This window comes from Nycticebus coucang, chromosome 18 (genome assembly GCF_027406575.1).
Source record: "Nycticebus coucang isolate mNycCou1 chromosome 18, mNycCou1.pri, whole genome shotgun sequence".
NCBI lineage: Eukaryota > Metazoa > Chordata > Mammalia > Primates > Lorisidae > Nycticebus > Nycticebus coucang.
Genome location: NC_069797.1, coordinates 20,743,966 through 20,758,757, shown reverse-complemented (window position 1 = coordinate 20,758,757; position 14,792 = coordinate 20,743,966). Strand labels below are relative to the sequence as shown.

The window sequence follows — 14,792 nt, the reverse complement described above, 5'->3', positions numbered from 1 at the left end:
GGTTTGAACCCGGCACCTCCGGTATATGGGACCGGCGCCCTACTCCTTGAGCCACAGGCGGCGCCCTACTCCTTGAGCCACAGGCACCGCCCTGATTTAATGTCTTAAAGAACACTCTTAGGTATGATTACTGTTCTCTAAACTGACTCATTGCTAAGCATGCTAACTTTCACAGCAATCTAGTAAATAAACTTTTATCTTGAAAAACTTCTTTTTAACCCCCTAGAGCTGTTAATTCAAGTCTGGCAAAATGTTGGGCAGTGCCTGTGGCTCAAAGGAGTAGGTCGCTGGCCCCATATGCTGGAGGTGGTGGGTTCAAACCCAGTCCCGGCCAAAACTGCAAAAAAAAAAAAAAAATGTCTTTTGTGTAACATATTGCACTCAGTTGTCATGTCTCTTTAGCAAGCTCTAACTGAAACGGTTCCTCAGTCTTTCTTTGTCTTTTATAACATTGACATTTCTTTACTTTTTCTTTTTTTTTAATGTATTATTTATTTAAGTCACAGCATTGTTTTCTTTTCTTTTTTTTTTTTAAGACAGAGTCTCACTTTGTCACCATTGGTAGAGTGCTGTGGCATTACAGCTCACAGCAACCTCCAGCTCTTGGGCTTAGGCAATTCTCTTGCCTTAGCCTCCCAAGTAGCTGGCAGTACGGGCACCCGCCACAATGCCCGGCTATTTTTTTTTGTTGTTGCAGTTTGGCCGGGGCTGGGTTTGAACCTGCCACACTTGGTATATGGGACTGACGCCCTACTCACTGAGCCACAGGTGCTGCCCGACATTTCTTTACTTTTTCAAGACAGTGTCTTGCTCTGTCACCCAGGTTGGGTGCAGTGGTGTCATCACAGCTCACAGCAACCTCAAACTTTTGGGCTCAAGCGATCCTGCTGCCTCAGCCTCCTGATTAGCTAAGATTACAGACACATGCCACCAAGCCCAGATAATTGTGGTATCTGCCAGGTTTCTGACAAAAGATCTTGCTGATCATGTCTCCCCCTGAAAGAAGTCCTATAATACAAAGTAGGCAGAATTGAGAATGTTCATTGGTGAACTGCAAACAATCCTTCAAAACTGAGCTTAAGTGACCTTCCTGGCAACACCTCACTGAGCATCCCTTTACAGCCTTAGAAGTCTTCGTGTTGTGCCCCTGTTTTTGTATTTAGCAATCTCTTTATACTTGTTGGTACCTCCAAAGGCCAGGATGATGCCTGGCACATAACTGGTACTCACAGATGTCAAATGAATGAATGAAACTGACAGGCTAGAGGAAGAGGTGGGTAGGGAGAGCTGAATGAGGAAAAGCCCAGAGTGACAGTGGATATAGAGAGCACCTTCATCTGGAGATGAAAAAGGGTGGCACCTTCCAGGTGTCTACATTGGTTCTCTCTACACCATTCAAGGCAGAAAGGCAGTGTTTCAAGACTGGAAGGCAGCTGTGTTATTACAGGTGACCTAAGATATGTGTTGAGCAAGATCCTAGTGGTCCTTGGCTGCCATTTCCCAGGATTCTTGCCATTGCATCAGGAGAAAGGCAAAAAGAGAGGGGATGTCCTTCAAAGAACAGCACACTCAGTGCTGGGGTGGAGTAGGGAGGAGGAGAGAGGCAAACATCTGGTCCTCACATGACTCGCCAAAGTTAGAAGTGAGCGATCTGCACAAAACCCAAAGGAAAGGCTCACAAGAGCTTATCATCAGCCAAGCACTCACCCCGAAATGTCAGGGGAAGTGCTTAAAAGTGAAAAGAAATCCTAGGCCAAAGGTCCAGGTGGGGAGAAGATATTCTGAGCAAGAAGCTAGTCCACAGAAAGGATGTAGCAGCAGTTCACAGTAAACAGAACAATAAAATTTTATAAAGGAGACGTGGGGGAGTAAAAAGCAAAATACCTGGACCAAATTTTAAATGGAAAAGGGAACATCTAATTATATCTAAACTTTAAAAAAATCATAAATCAATTATTAAGAAAAGTAGACATAAGATAAATAAGCTTCTAAAAGGCAAGTCTATTAAAACGGAAAGGCAGTTTGCTCCGGAAGCTCATGTTTCCTGCCCACTTTGTTTGCCTGGAAAACATAGCAGAGTCAACCAGCTGGGGCAATTAGTTCCAGGGTAAAAATGTCAGAAGCTGTGTAAACAAAGATTCCCTCCAAGATAACAAAAATAAGGACGAAACAGGAACTTGTTCAAAGGGACAGAATTCTGAACCAAATTCTGAAGATTCTAGGGACAAATTTGTTCTGCCATCAGTTACCTTTTTGAGTGAGAGCCCTGGGATGGCTTTTATGTTTAAAGTATGCACTGCTACTGCAACCAAAAAAATAGCCGGGCGTTGTGGCGGGCGCCTGTAGTCCCAGCTACTCGGGAGGCTGAGGCAAGAGAATCGCCTAAGCCCAGGAGTTGGAGGTTGCTGTGAGCTGTGTGAGGCCACGGCACTCTACCGAGGGCCATAAAGTGAGACTCTGTCTCTACAAAAAAAAAAAAAAAAAAAGTATGCACTGCTGTTCTATGCCTTAAAAAAAAAGTATCTCAAATTTCAAAAGAATTTCTGTAAAACTTTCACAAACAAATGGAAGATCTGTAAAAACACCAAAAACTGTTTTTCCTTAACACGTCAACTGCCATGAAAAAAAGAAAGCAAGCCGGGGCTCAATACTATATGAGTTAAATACAACTCATGTGGCAGTCAATGTGTTAAAATTCTACATAATACTATATGAGTTAAATACAACTCATGTGGCAGTCAATGTGTTAAAATTCTACATACAACCCAAATCCACCAAATATAAGAGGGTTTAAGTAACTGTGCAGAGGTAACTGGCTCAGTCGGTGATTGAAACTGTTGGCAAATCATGCTTTTATGGTCTGTTGCACTAACATCCAGAAGGCATGCAAAATAATTCGGAAACAACAGTGTAAGTCTGAGCTTCTCAGGTGTCTCTCCACTGTTCTTCCTTCGCAGTGGTAACCAGTGCATTCCAATGTTTGGCCTCAAAAAAACCACTGGTTACAAAGAGAATCTCAGAACTATCAGGCAAAAATGTTCCTTCTTCCCCTGGAGCCATTGAAAAGCAGATTCTATACTACAACATAAAGCTGAATCTAGTTCTGAGAAAGTAGTAAACGGAGAGCGTTCACACAAGCATCAATCTCTGAGTCTCCCAACTTCCCTCCATCTCACAAATGGGCTCCAGCAGAGAGCTCAGGCACTAGAGTTCTAGGAGAGTCAGCAAACACAAAAATACAAGACAGCCGTTTCCACACTGCATAAAACAGAGCTGGAAAAGAACTTCACTTTGAGCTGGTTCGATTGTCTCTCACTTTAGATAAGGATGTCAAGTTCTCGAAAGAGTAACTATGGCAGTGCCTAGACTAGCTGAGTTTCTTCCCACTGTCCCAGACAAAATATATGCAATCAGAAAATCTAGGTGCCTAGACCTAACACCAAAATGCCCTAACTGCAAAGTAGTTGGGACCAAATTGTATCCAGACTCAGATGTCAAGTTTAAATCATTACCCTGTGAGCAATGGGGAACTGCTGGAGATTCTTGATCAGGGCAGGTATTTAGAGATGTTAACCTTGGACTTAGACTTGGGTTTGAATCTTGGGCTAGTTATTAGGTTTTCTGAGCTTCATTTTCTTCTCTAGACGTTAGGAAAATTAAGTCTGTAAATTAATTCACCTATTTAAACTCATTCCTTCAGCTTCAACCTACTTCATAGGGTTGTAAGGATTAAGTAAGAAAATGAATTTAAAGCACTTAGTAGAAATCAGCATTCATTAGTGTTAACTATTATTCAGAGTAGAGCTTTACTTCTAGAAGATTCACTGGGCAAGCTGTCTCCAGATCAAGCAAGGTACTGGTAACAAGGACCTCACCTGAGGGAATGGAGAGACAGTAACAGATTAAAGAGACATTTCAGAGTTACCATATAAGTTATCTATTGCTGCAAGACAAACCACCCCCAAAGTTAGTGGCTCAATACAACAACACTCATTTATTTTACACATGACTCTGCAATTTGTCTCTGTTTTATACAGTATGAATCAGTGGAAGATCAACTAGGGACTGGAGGTTCTATTTTCATTTTCACAGCCAAATGCAGTAGTTTACTCCCAAGATCCCATCTACTCAGGAGGCTGAGGCAGGAGGATTGCTTGAGCCCAGGACTTTAAAACCAGCCTGGACAACATTGTGAGATCCTGTCTCAAAGATAAATAAATACAATTTAAAAAAGAAAGGTGGCTCACTCTCATGGTTGTAAAATTGGTTCTGGCTATTGGCTAAGAGCTGGGGGCCTTGGCTCCTGTCCACATGGGCTGCTCCACAGGCTGCTTGGGCTTCCTCACAGCATGATGGCTGAGTTCTAAGAGTGACCATTCCAAGAGAGTTAGATGGTATTTTTATGACAAAGCCTCAGAAGACATATATCATTAATTTTTTTTTTTTTTTGAGACACGGTCTCTGTTGCCCAGGCTAGAGTCCAAGTGACATCATCATAACTCACTGCAACCTCTAATTCCTTTCTGGGCTCAAACAATCCTCTTGCCTCAGCCTCCTGAGTAGCTAGGACTACAAGGTACATGCCACCATGCCCAACTAGTTTTTTGAGTTTCTGTAGATACAGGGTCTGGATATAGTACCCAGGTTGGTCTTGACCTCCTAACCTCAAGCAATCCTCCTGCCTTGGCCTCCCAAAGTGCTAGGATTACAGGTGTGAGCTAACACATCTGGCCACATTACTTCTTAGGGACAAGGGTCTGTCTAGTTTCATAGAGAGGTAACAAAAACTCTATCTCTTTTCTTTTCTTTTTTTTTTTTTTTTTCTTGTAGAGACAGAGTCTTACTTTATGGCCCTGGGTAGAGCCCCATGGCATCACACAGCTCACAGCAAACTATCTCTTTTCTTTTTAATTAAAATGCTGACTTTCTTTTATTTAGCACAGTGGAGCAGGGTTTTGTTTTGTTTTCTTTCTTTTTCTTTTTTTGTAGAGACAGAGTCTCACTTTATCTCCCTTGGTAGAGTGTTGTGGCATCACAGCTCACAGCAACCTCCAGCTCCTGGGCTTAGGTAATTCTCTTACCTCAGCCTCCCCAGTAGCTGGGACTACAGGCGCCCGCCACAACACCTGGCTATTTTTTGTTGCAGTTTGGCCAGGGCTGGGTTTGAACCCGCCACCCTCGGTATATGGGGTCGGCGTCCTACTCACTGAGCCACAGGCGCCGCCCTGTTTTCTTTTTTGAAACACAGTCTCACTTTGTCATCCTGAGTAAACTGCAATGGTATCATCATAGCTCACAGCAACCTCAAACTCTTGGATTTGAGGGAAGGCTGGGACTACAGGCGCCTGCCACAATGCCTGGCTAATTTTTCTATTTTATTTTATTTTTATTTTTTTGTTTTTTGTAGAGACAGAGTCTCACTTTATGGTCCTCGGTAGAGTGCCGTGGCCTTACACAGCTCACAGCAACCTCCAACTCCTGGGCTCAAGCTATTCTCCTGCCTCAGCCTCCCGAGTAGCTGGGACCACAGGCGCCGGCCACAACGCCTGGCCACTTCTTGGTTGCAGTTTGGCCGGGGCCGGGCCTGAACCCGCCACTCTTGGTATATGGGGCCGGTGCCCCACCAACTTGAGCCACAGGCACCGCCCTAATTTTTCTATTTTTAGTAGAGATGGAGCCTTGCTCTTGCTCAGGCTGGTCTCAAATGCCAGAGCTCAAGTGATCCTCCTGCATCAGCCTCCCCAAGTGCTAGGATTATAGGTGTGAGCCACTGCCTCTGGCCAAAAATGCCATCTCTTGATGGAAAAGTGCAAGGTTCAAGAACTTGTAGATATGCTCTTGTGTCCACATTTGTGACTATAATCTGTCACTGGTAGGAATGCCATGATTTAGCAAATAATTGGCTAGGGGAAGTGAGAATAACACAAAAGAGGGTAACTGAGGTCTTTAGCTTGGGTGATCCATGGTGCCATTTAAAAAAATTTTCAGGGAGGGCTCAAAGGCTCACAACTGTAATCCTAGTACTTTGGGAGGCTGAAGTGGGTGGATCACTTGAGCTCAGGAGTTTGGGAACAGCCTAAACAAGAGTGAGACACTGTCTCTAAAAAATAGCTGGGGCTTGGGCAGTGCCTGTGGCTCAAGGAGTAGGGCGCTGGTCCCAAATGCCGGAGGTGGCAGGTTCAAACCCAGCCCCGGCCAAAAAAAAAAAAACACAAAAAAAATAGCTTGGGCTTGGTGCCTATAGCTCAGTGGTTAGGGTGCTGGCCACATACACAGGGGCTGGTGGGTTCAAACCCAGCCAGGGCCTGCTAAACAACAATGACAACAATAACAACAACAACAACAACAAAGCCAGGCGCTGTGGCCTATAGTCCCAGCTACTTGGGAGGCTGAGGCAAGAGAATCTCTTAAGCCCAAAAGTTTAAAGTTGCTGTGAGCCGTGACTGTCATAGCACTCCACTGAGGGTGACATCTGAGACTCTGTCTTAAATAAATAAATTAAATAAAAAATAGCTGGGTGTTGTGGAGGGTGCCTGTAGTCCCAGCTACTCAGGAGGCTGAGGCAAGAGGATCACTTGAGCCGAAGAGTTTGAGTTTGCTATGAACTATGATGCCTTGGCACTCTACCAAGGATGACAATGTGAGACTCTGTCTCAAAAACAAAAAAAAAAATCAGGTTAATATGAAGGTACATATGGTTAGGTTACATTGTTTGCAGTTGTAAGGTAAAGTCCTGGTGTCCTTCATGCAGAAAGTGTGCCATATACCTGTACTTGGTTCCTGTTGGGTGGGAACTTGCCAAACTCCCTTCCTGACCGCTCCCTTCTTGAATTTAATTGAGTTTTTCTCTCATATGAGCAGGTAGCTATTCATCTACTAATTTCAACTTAGTATTGTGTATATGTGATGCTCACTTTTCCATTCTTGTGATTTGGAAATCCATCCAGGTTATTACAAAGATACATACTCTCCATCTTTTTTTTTTTTTTTTTTGAGATAGAGCCTCAAACTGTCACCCTGGGTAGAGTGCTGTGGCATCACAGCTCATAGCAACCTCCAACTCCTGGGCTCAAGTGATTCTCCTGCCTCTGCCTCCCAAGTAGCTGGGACTACAGGAGCCTGCCACAACACCCAGCTATTTTTTGGTTGCAGCCGTCATTGTTGTTTGGCGGGCCCGGGCTGAATTTGAACCCACCAGCTCATGTGTATGTGGCTGGTGCCTTAGCCGCTTGAGCCATAGGCTCTGAGCCTCTCCATCTTTTTTAATGGCTGCACCATGGTGCCATTAATAGAAGTAGGGAGGATGAGGCCAGGCATGGTGGCTCACGCCTATAATCCTAGCACTTTAGGAGGCTGAGGTGGATGGAATGCCTGAGCTCAGAAGTTTGAGGCCACCCTGAGCCAGAGTAAGACCTCATCTCTAAAAGAAGCTGGGCGTTTGTTGTAGCTGCAGTCCCCAGCTACTTGGGAGGCTCAGGCAAGAGAACTGTTTGAACCCACGAGTTTGAGGTTGCTATGAGCTGTGATGCCACAGCACTCTACCAAGGGCAACAAAGTGAGACTGTCTCACAAAAAAAAGAAGTAGGGTGCATGGAATGAAGAGTATGTTGGGGGAGATTATTGGGAGAGGAGGAATCAGGGAGTCCTTTTTTTTTTTTTTTTTTTAGATAGAATCTCTCCTTCTGTGGCCCTAGGTAGAGTTTCATGGTGTCATAGCTCACAGCAACCTCAAACTCTTAGGCTCAAGCAATTCTCTTGCCACAGCCTTCTGAGTAGCTGGGACTACAGGCACCCACCACAACGTCTAGCCAGTTTTTCTATTTTTAGTAGAGGCAGGGTCTCACTCTTGCTCAAGCTGGTCTGGAACTCCCAAGCTCAGGCAATCCACACTCCTTGGCCTCTCAGAGTGCCAGGATTATAGGCATGAGCCACTGTGGCAGGCTGAGTAAGGGATTCTTGCACATAAAAGTCACAGTTGAAAGTGAGACTAGAGGGCGGCCCCTGTGGCTCAGTTGGTAAGGCGCCGGCCCCATATACCGAGGGTGGCGGGTTCAAACCCGGCCCCGGCCAAACTGCAACCAAAAAATAGCTGGGCATTGTGGCGGGCGCCTGTAGTTCCAGCTACTCGGGAGGCTGAGGCAAGAGAATCGCTTAAGCCCAGGAGTTGGAGGTTGCTGTGAGCTGTGTGAGGCCATGGCACTCTACCAAGGGCCATAAAGTGAGACTCTGCCTCTACAAAAAAAAAAAAAGAAAGAAAAAAGACTAGAAAAAAATAAATAAATAAAATAAAATAAAAAGAAAGTGAGACTAGAGGCAGCACCTGTACCTCAGTGGTTAGGGTGACGGTCACATACCCTGAAGCTAGTTTGCCTGGCCTGCTAAAACAAGGACAACTGCAACAAAAAAAATAGCTGGGCATTGTGGCAGGCACCTGTAGCTGGCAGGCACCCAGCTACTTGAGAGGCTGAGGCAAGAGAATCACTTTGAGCCCAAGAGTTTGAGTTTGATGTGAGCTGTGACGCCAGGGCACTCTACCAAGGGTGACAGCTTGAGACTCTGTCTCAAAAAAAAAAAAACAGTAAATGAGACTAGAAGAAAAGGTCAAGGATGAGAAAGAAAAAAAAAAAAAACCCAGCAGATTCTTGGAAAACAGAATTTCAAGAAAGGGAGAAATGAGCAGCTGTAAGCAGAAGAAAAACACTGAAGTTCAGTTTCAGGGAAACCAAAGGAAGCATTCCAAAAAGGAGATGAGGTAAGGGTTGAAGTACTTATTGTTTTGTTTTCTTTCCCCCTCTGTTAATAGCAGAAGTGCATTTGAGGACAAGAGTTGTTCTTTCCATAACACTCTTGAACCCTGGGGGCAGGGGACAAAAACAGAAAAGAAAAAAATAACAATACTGCAACAACTTGACCCTGTGTAGGAGCTGGAAAGGGGTGTACTCAACCTTGAAGGGTAAGCACATCGTGATCAAGAGGCCCAGGGCCAGGCTGTGGCTTGGAATATGGCTGTGCACATGACCAGGCAGGACTGTGGTGCAAGGGCACCAAGCTATGCATCAATGGCAGAAGCCAGGATGCAGCCCAGCATGGAGCAGGACAGGACTTACCGGGCTGGCTGCTATCCTGCCTCCAGCTCTCCCTTTGTTCTTTTTTGGAAGGACTTGCCCTCAGTTTGCTGGTCATTCCTAGTAGACTAGAATGTGAAAGCTCTTTAAACTTGAGGGGAAGTGATACTGTCCCCCAATTCCATACATATACTCTTTCATAAACCTCACCACAGCTCTATGAAGTTGAGGTTATTGTGCTCTGTTTGCAGAGGAGATTAGGGACTTAATCAAGGTTACGTTTCTACTTATATGCAAAGCCTTGTGGAAGAAAATTGCTACAGACTTCTCACTTCACTATCATAAAATATCTTCCTTAGCCCACTATTTGTTTTTGGTTCATAGTAAAACTGAGTTCCACAGAACTTATAACAGAATTCCAGAAATTAACTTTAAAAATGCAAATCTTTAGACAGTGCCTGTGGCTCAAAGGAGTAGGGCGCCGGCCCCATATACCGGAGGTGGCGGGTTCAAACTCAGCCCCGGCCAAAAAAAAAAAACCAAAAATGCAAATCTTTATAATTAACAGTCTCAGAAAGATAAGGCAACATTCCTTTGCTTCTGTAAGAGAGATTGATACTATTCTGCATTATAAAACTAGGATAAATAATCTAGTTGGCCCAAGAGCTGGAGGTTGCTGTGAGCCGTGTGACGCCATGGCACTCTACCGAGGGCAGTAAAGTGAGACTCTGTCTCTACAAAAAAAAAAATAATAATAATAATGATAATCTAGTTGGACAGATATTAAGATCTTTCTCAAGAATATCAATTTGCTTCTCTTGCACAAATAAAGAATTCTATGAATGTTTGTAACTGATACCAATTCATTTTACGTACTGTTTAAAAGATTTGCCCTTGCAGGTATTATTCGAACAGAGAGATTTTTTTGTAGAAACACAGTCTCACTTTTTATGGCGCTCGGTAGAGTGCTGTGGCCTCACACAGCTCACAGCAACCTCCAACTCCTGGGCTTAAGCGATTCTCTTGCCTCAGCCTCCCAAGTAGCTGGGACTACAGGAGCCTGCCACAACGCCCGGCTATTTTTTTTTTTTTGGTTGCAGTTTGGCCGGGGTCGGGTTTGAACCCGCCACCCTCGGTATATGGGGCTGGCACCTTACCAACTGAGCCACAGGCGCCGCCCTGAACAGAGAGATTTTCTTTTTTTTAACTATTATTATTATTTTTTAGTAGAGACAGGGTCTCACTCTAGCTTAGGTTGGTTTCCATCTCCTGAGTTCTGCTTTTTTTTTTTTTTGTAGAGACAGAGTCTCACTTTATGGCCCTCGGTAGAGTGCCGTGGCCTCACACAGCTCACAGCAACCTCCAACTCCTGGGCTTAAGCGATTCTCTTGCCTCAGCCTCCCGAGTAGCTGGGACTACAGGCGCCCGCCACAACGCCCGGCTATTTTTTTCTCCATCTCCTGAGTTCAAGCAAGGCACCTGCCTTGGTCTCCCAGGATTACAGGTGTGAGCCACCATGCCCAGCTTAACAGAGAACTATTTTATTTATTTTATTTTTATTTTACTTATTTTATTTTATTTTTGAGACAGAATCTCACTCTGTCACCTGGGTTAGAACCTCAAACTCCTGGGCTCAAGCAATCCTCCTGCCTCAGCCTCTTGGACTGCTTGTACTACAGGCATGTGCCACCACACCCAACAGATTTTTCTATTTTTAGTAGAGACAGGGTTTCATTTTGCTCAGGCTGGCCTCAAGCAATCCTCTTGCCTTGGCCTCCCAAAGTGTTAGGATTACAGGCATGAGACATCACACCCAGTTTATAGTCTTAGTGTTTAGGGATCAGACTTCATTTTTTTCTCAGGTAGATGGCTAATTGACCCAGCGCCATTAACTGAGTAATACATCCCTTCCAACTGATGTGAAATGCCACTTTTAGCAAAAGTTCTTAGAGATACACACATACCTAGATCTGTTTCTGGCCTTTTTTCACATTCTGACTTCGCTTGCCTTTTTAAGCAGTGGGGCCCAGAAATGAATATGCATACACTCAGGCCAGATGGTGGCCACCTGGAGAACGAATGCATGTGCTGCCTCCCTTGTTCATTGTTATGCAGAAATGTATTGCCATATCTTCTAAGTTTTCTTTTTTTTTTATATCTTCTAAGTTTTCAAGAGGTTCTAAACATCTACATTTTTTCTTTTTTTTTGAGACAGAGTCTCACTATATTGCCCTCAGTAGAGTGCTGTGGGGTCATAGCTCACAGCAACTTCAAACCCTGGGCTTAAGAGATTCTCTTGCCTCAGCCTCCCAAGTAGGTGGGACTATCGGCACCCGCCACAACGCCCAGCTATTTTTTTGTTGCAGTTGTTTAGCTGGCCCAGGCCAGGTTCGAACCTGCCACCCTGGGTGTATGTGGCTGGTGCCGTAATCACTGTGCTACAGGCACTGAGCCTAGACATCTAGATTTTTATATGAAATCTCCAGTTCTGCAATCAATCTTTTTTTTTTTTTCTTTTCACAGCAGAGTCTCACTTTGTCGCCCTCAATAGAGTGCTGTGGTGTTATAGCTCAAAGCAACCTTCAACTCCTGGGCTTAGGCGATTCTCTTGCCTCAGCCTCCCAAGTAGCTGGGACTACGGGCACCCACCACAACCCCAGCTATTATTTTTGTTGCAGTTTGGTGGGGGCTGGGTTTGAACCCGCCACCCTCAGTATATGGGGCCGGTGCCCTACCCACTGAGCCACAGGCACCACCCAAGTTGACTTAATTTTCATAGACCCAGCATGTACCACGTGTACATATAAGTACTGTAGGCCCAGTTTCTTATGTTGACTGCCTCTCTATGTTCAACAGTTTGTAACAGGGCGGCTCCTGTGGCTCAGTGGGTAAGCGCCGGCCCCATATACCGAGGGTGACGGGTTCAAACCCGGCCCCAGCCAAACTGCAACCAAAAAATAGCCAGGCATTGTGGCGGGCGCCTGTAGTCCCGGTTACTCGGGAGGCTGAGGCGAGAGAATCGCTTAAGCCCAGGAGTTGGAGGTTGCTGTGAGCTGTGTGAGGCCACGGTACTCTACCAAGGGCCATAAAGTGAGACTCTGTCTCTACAAGAAAAATAAACAAAACAAAAAAAAAACCAGTTTGTAACAGTCCCTTGGGTGGGCAACTTACAGAGGTTCTACTGTATTTGCAAGCTAAGACTGGCCTGTAACATACTAGTTGGTAGCCCCTCTTCCAGATGGTGAAATATGATAACGCAGAATAAGCCCAGACTGAATCCAGGAATCCACCTCCAACTCTTTCCCACTGCCAACATTAGGAAGCAAAAGAGGAAGAGTGATGCAGCAGCTCATGGAATCCTAGGTTATTTGCAGCCACCCTCTGGGAAAGAAAGAATTGTTGTGGCTTATCTCACCTCTCACCCACATATGGTTCCCGGTTTGCAAGCAGCCAGCAGGTAGAAGGTCAGCATTGGGAACGGGACTGTAACATCCTTAGTCAGCCTGGGCCTCCCAGACCCTGCTAGGCTGAGTTACAACGGACAATGGGTTGGAAGGAGAACGGAAAGTGAGGTGCTGGCCAAGGATATAGCAAGATTTGGGGCCTAAAAATGAGCTGAAAAGTGATGTCACCTTCTATTAATAATAATAATGTAGTTTTCCTGCATATACTCCAACTTAACACTATTAGAAATGGCAATGAGGGCGGCGCCTGTGGCTTAGTGAGTAGGGCGCCGGCCCCATATGCCGAGGGTGGCGGGTTCAAACCCAGCCCCGGCCAAACTGCAACAACAACAACAACAAAATAGCCGGGCGTTGTGGTGGGCGCCTGTAGTCCCAGCTGCTCGGGAGGCTGAGGCAAGAGAATCGCGTAAGCCCAAGAGTTAGAGGTTGCTGTGAGCTGTGTGACGCCACGGCATTCTACCCAAGGGCGGTACAGTGAGATTCTGTCTCTACAAAAAAAAAAAAAAAGAAAAGAAATGGCAATGAAAAGAAGTCTCCAACTCTCACATGGATAGGATCTGCTAGTAGCAAAAACAAGTCACGGGGGCGGTGCCTGTGGCTCAAGGAGTAGGGCGCCGGTCCCATATGCCGGAGGTGGCGGGTTCAAACCCAGTCCCGGCCAAAAACAAACAAACAAAAAAAAAAAACAAGTCACGGAAAGAACATCACTGTCCATGGAGAAAGCTTCACGTGTATCGGCTTGCTTGTTTCTGATGACAGTCCTGTAAGGTAGGCAGAAACGGGGCTCTGGTTCCCTCTACAGAAGAGGAAACTGACAGTAGGGAGCAATTAGAATGTTTTTTTCTTTTCTTTTCTTTTTGAGACAGAGTCAGTCTTACTATGTCACCCTCAGTAGAGAGCTGTGGTATCGCAGCTCACAGCAACTTCAAACTCTTGAGCTTAAGCTATTCTCTTGCCTCAGCCTCTCAAGTAGCTGGGACTATAGGCATCTGCCACAATGCCTGGCTATTTTTTGGTTGCAGTTGTCATTGTTGTTTGGCAGCTCCAGTGTATGTGGCTGGCACCCTAGCCACTGAGCTACAGGCGACAAGAGTAGAATGGTGTTTAGATGGCTCTGGGATATGCAAGATGAACACTATATGGAGAATAAAGGGCCCGTTCTCCTTGCTGGTGCCCATTTCTGCAGATCACTTATTCACTCAACTCATTGAATGCCTCTAGGCACTCTCTTCTAGGCATTGGAAACTTGATCCTTCCCTTTAGTTGGGTCAGTTGTCCTTATTCTGAATGATGACCTAGCATGGATTTGCCCTACTGCTCTCTAGTTGGAGCAGTGACTTCAGGCCAACTCTTGCATTTTGTTCCAGAGACTGTAGTTGCTCCACAGTTGGTTACTTCCTGAAAGGCAGTGACCTGCGCCAGGAATATGATATGCTTTTATATGTCTGAGGCATAGACATATGGCATACTCACACCCAAATTCTAGCTATGACTTAATTATGACCTAATTTTAAAACATGTTTCATTCGGGTCACACAATTTCCTGCACATTGCCACTCTGAGAGCAGAGATGGTATATATGGTTTGTCTCTCTCTCTCTCTCTCTTTTTTTTTTTTTTTTGCACAAAATCTTACTCTATTGCCCCAGGCTGGAGTGCTGTAGCATCCGCCTAGCTCACAGCAATCTCAAACTCCTGGACCCAAGCAATCCTCTTGCCTCAGCTTCCTGAGTAGCTGGGACTACATGTACCCATCACAAACACGTGGATAATTTTTTAGTAGAGAAGGGGTCTCATTCTTGCTTCCTGAGTAGCTGAGACTACAGGTACCCGCCACAATGCCTGGGTAATTTTTTAGTAGAGACAGGGTCTACTCTTGATCAGGCTGGTCTTGAACACTTTGACAGATCAAGCTGTCCTCCCACCTCAGCCTCCAAGAGTGCTTGGATTACAGGTGTGAGCCATGGTGACTGGCCCACATGTGGTTTCTCTTGAAGCAGGAAACAGAGCCCAGCTACGGAGATGGCCCGTCTCCAGGGCATTTTGAGTCAACCTCTTTGCATTACTTTTCCTTCATCTACATCTTTTCCTCTGATGCCTCCATCTTTTGGGGGGTGTGTCTAAAGGGCAGGAACATGTACTGGTTATATGTAGGGCAGTACCACCAGTTCTATATTCTTGAGATTCCATCAATTCTTGTTCTGCAGAAGAACATATTCTTCCATTGACTGTAGTGACAACTGTGTCTCCTAAAAAGATATGTC

The 14,792-nt window shown here is 45.2% G+C and overlaps 1 protein-coding gene across 1 annotated transcript in view; it reads right to left on the bottom strand.

The window, feature by feature from the left end:
• Positions 1-9,752: 9,752 nt before the first annotated feature.
• RNF222 (ring finger protein 222) overlaps positions 9,753-14,792 on the bottom strand; it is a 41,174-nt gene continuing 36,134 nt past the window's right edge. The window contains exon 4 of the transcript XR_008375426.1: positions 9,753-9,799. The gene's annotated coding sequence lies outside the window, so the exon portion shown is untranslated. The remainder of the gene's footprint in view (positions 9,800-14,792) is intronic.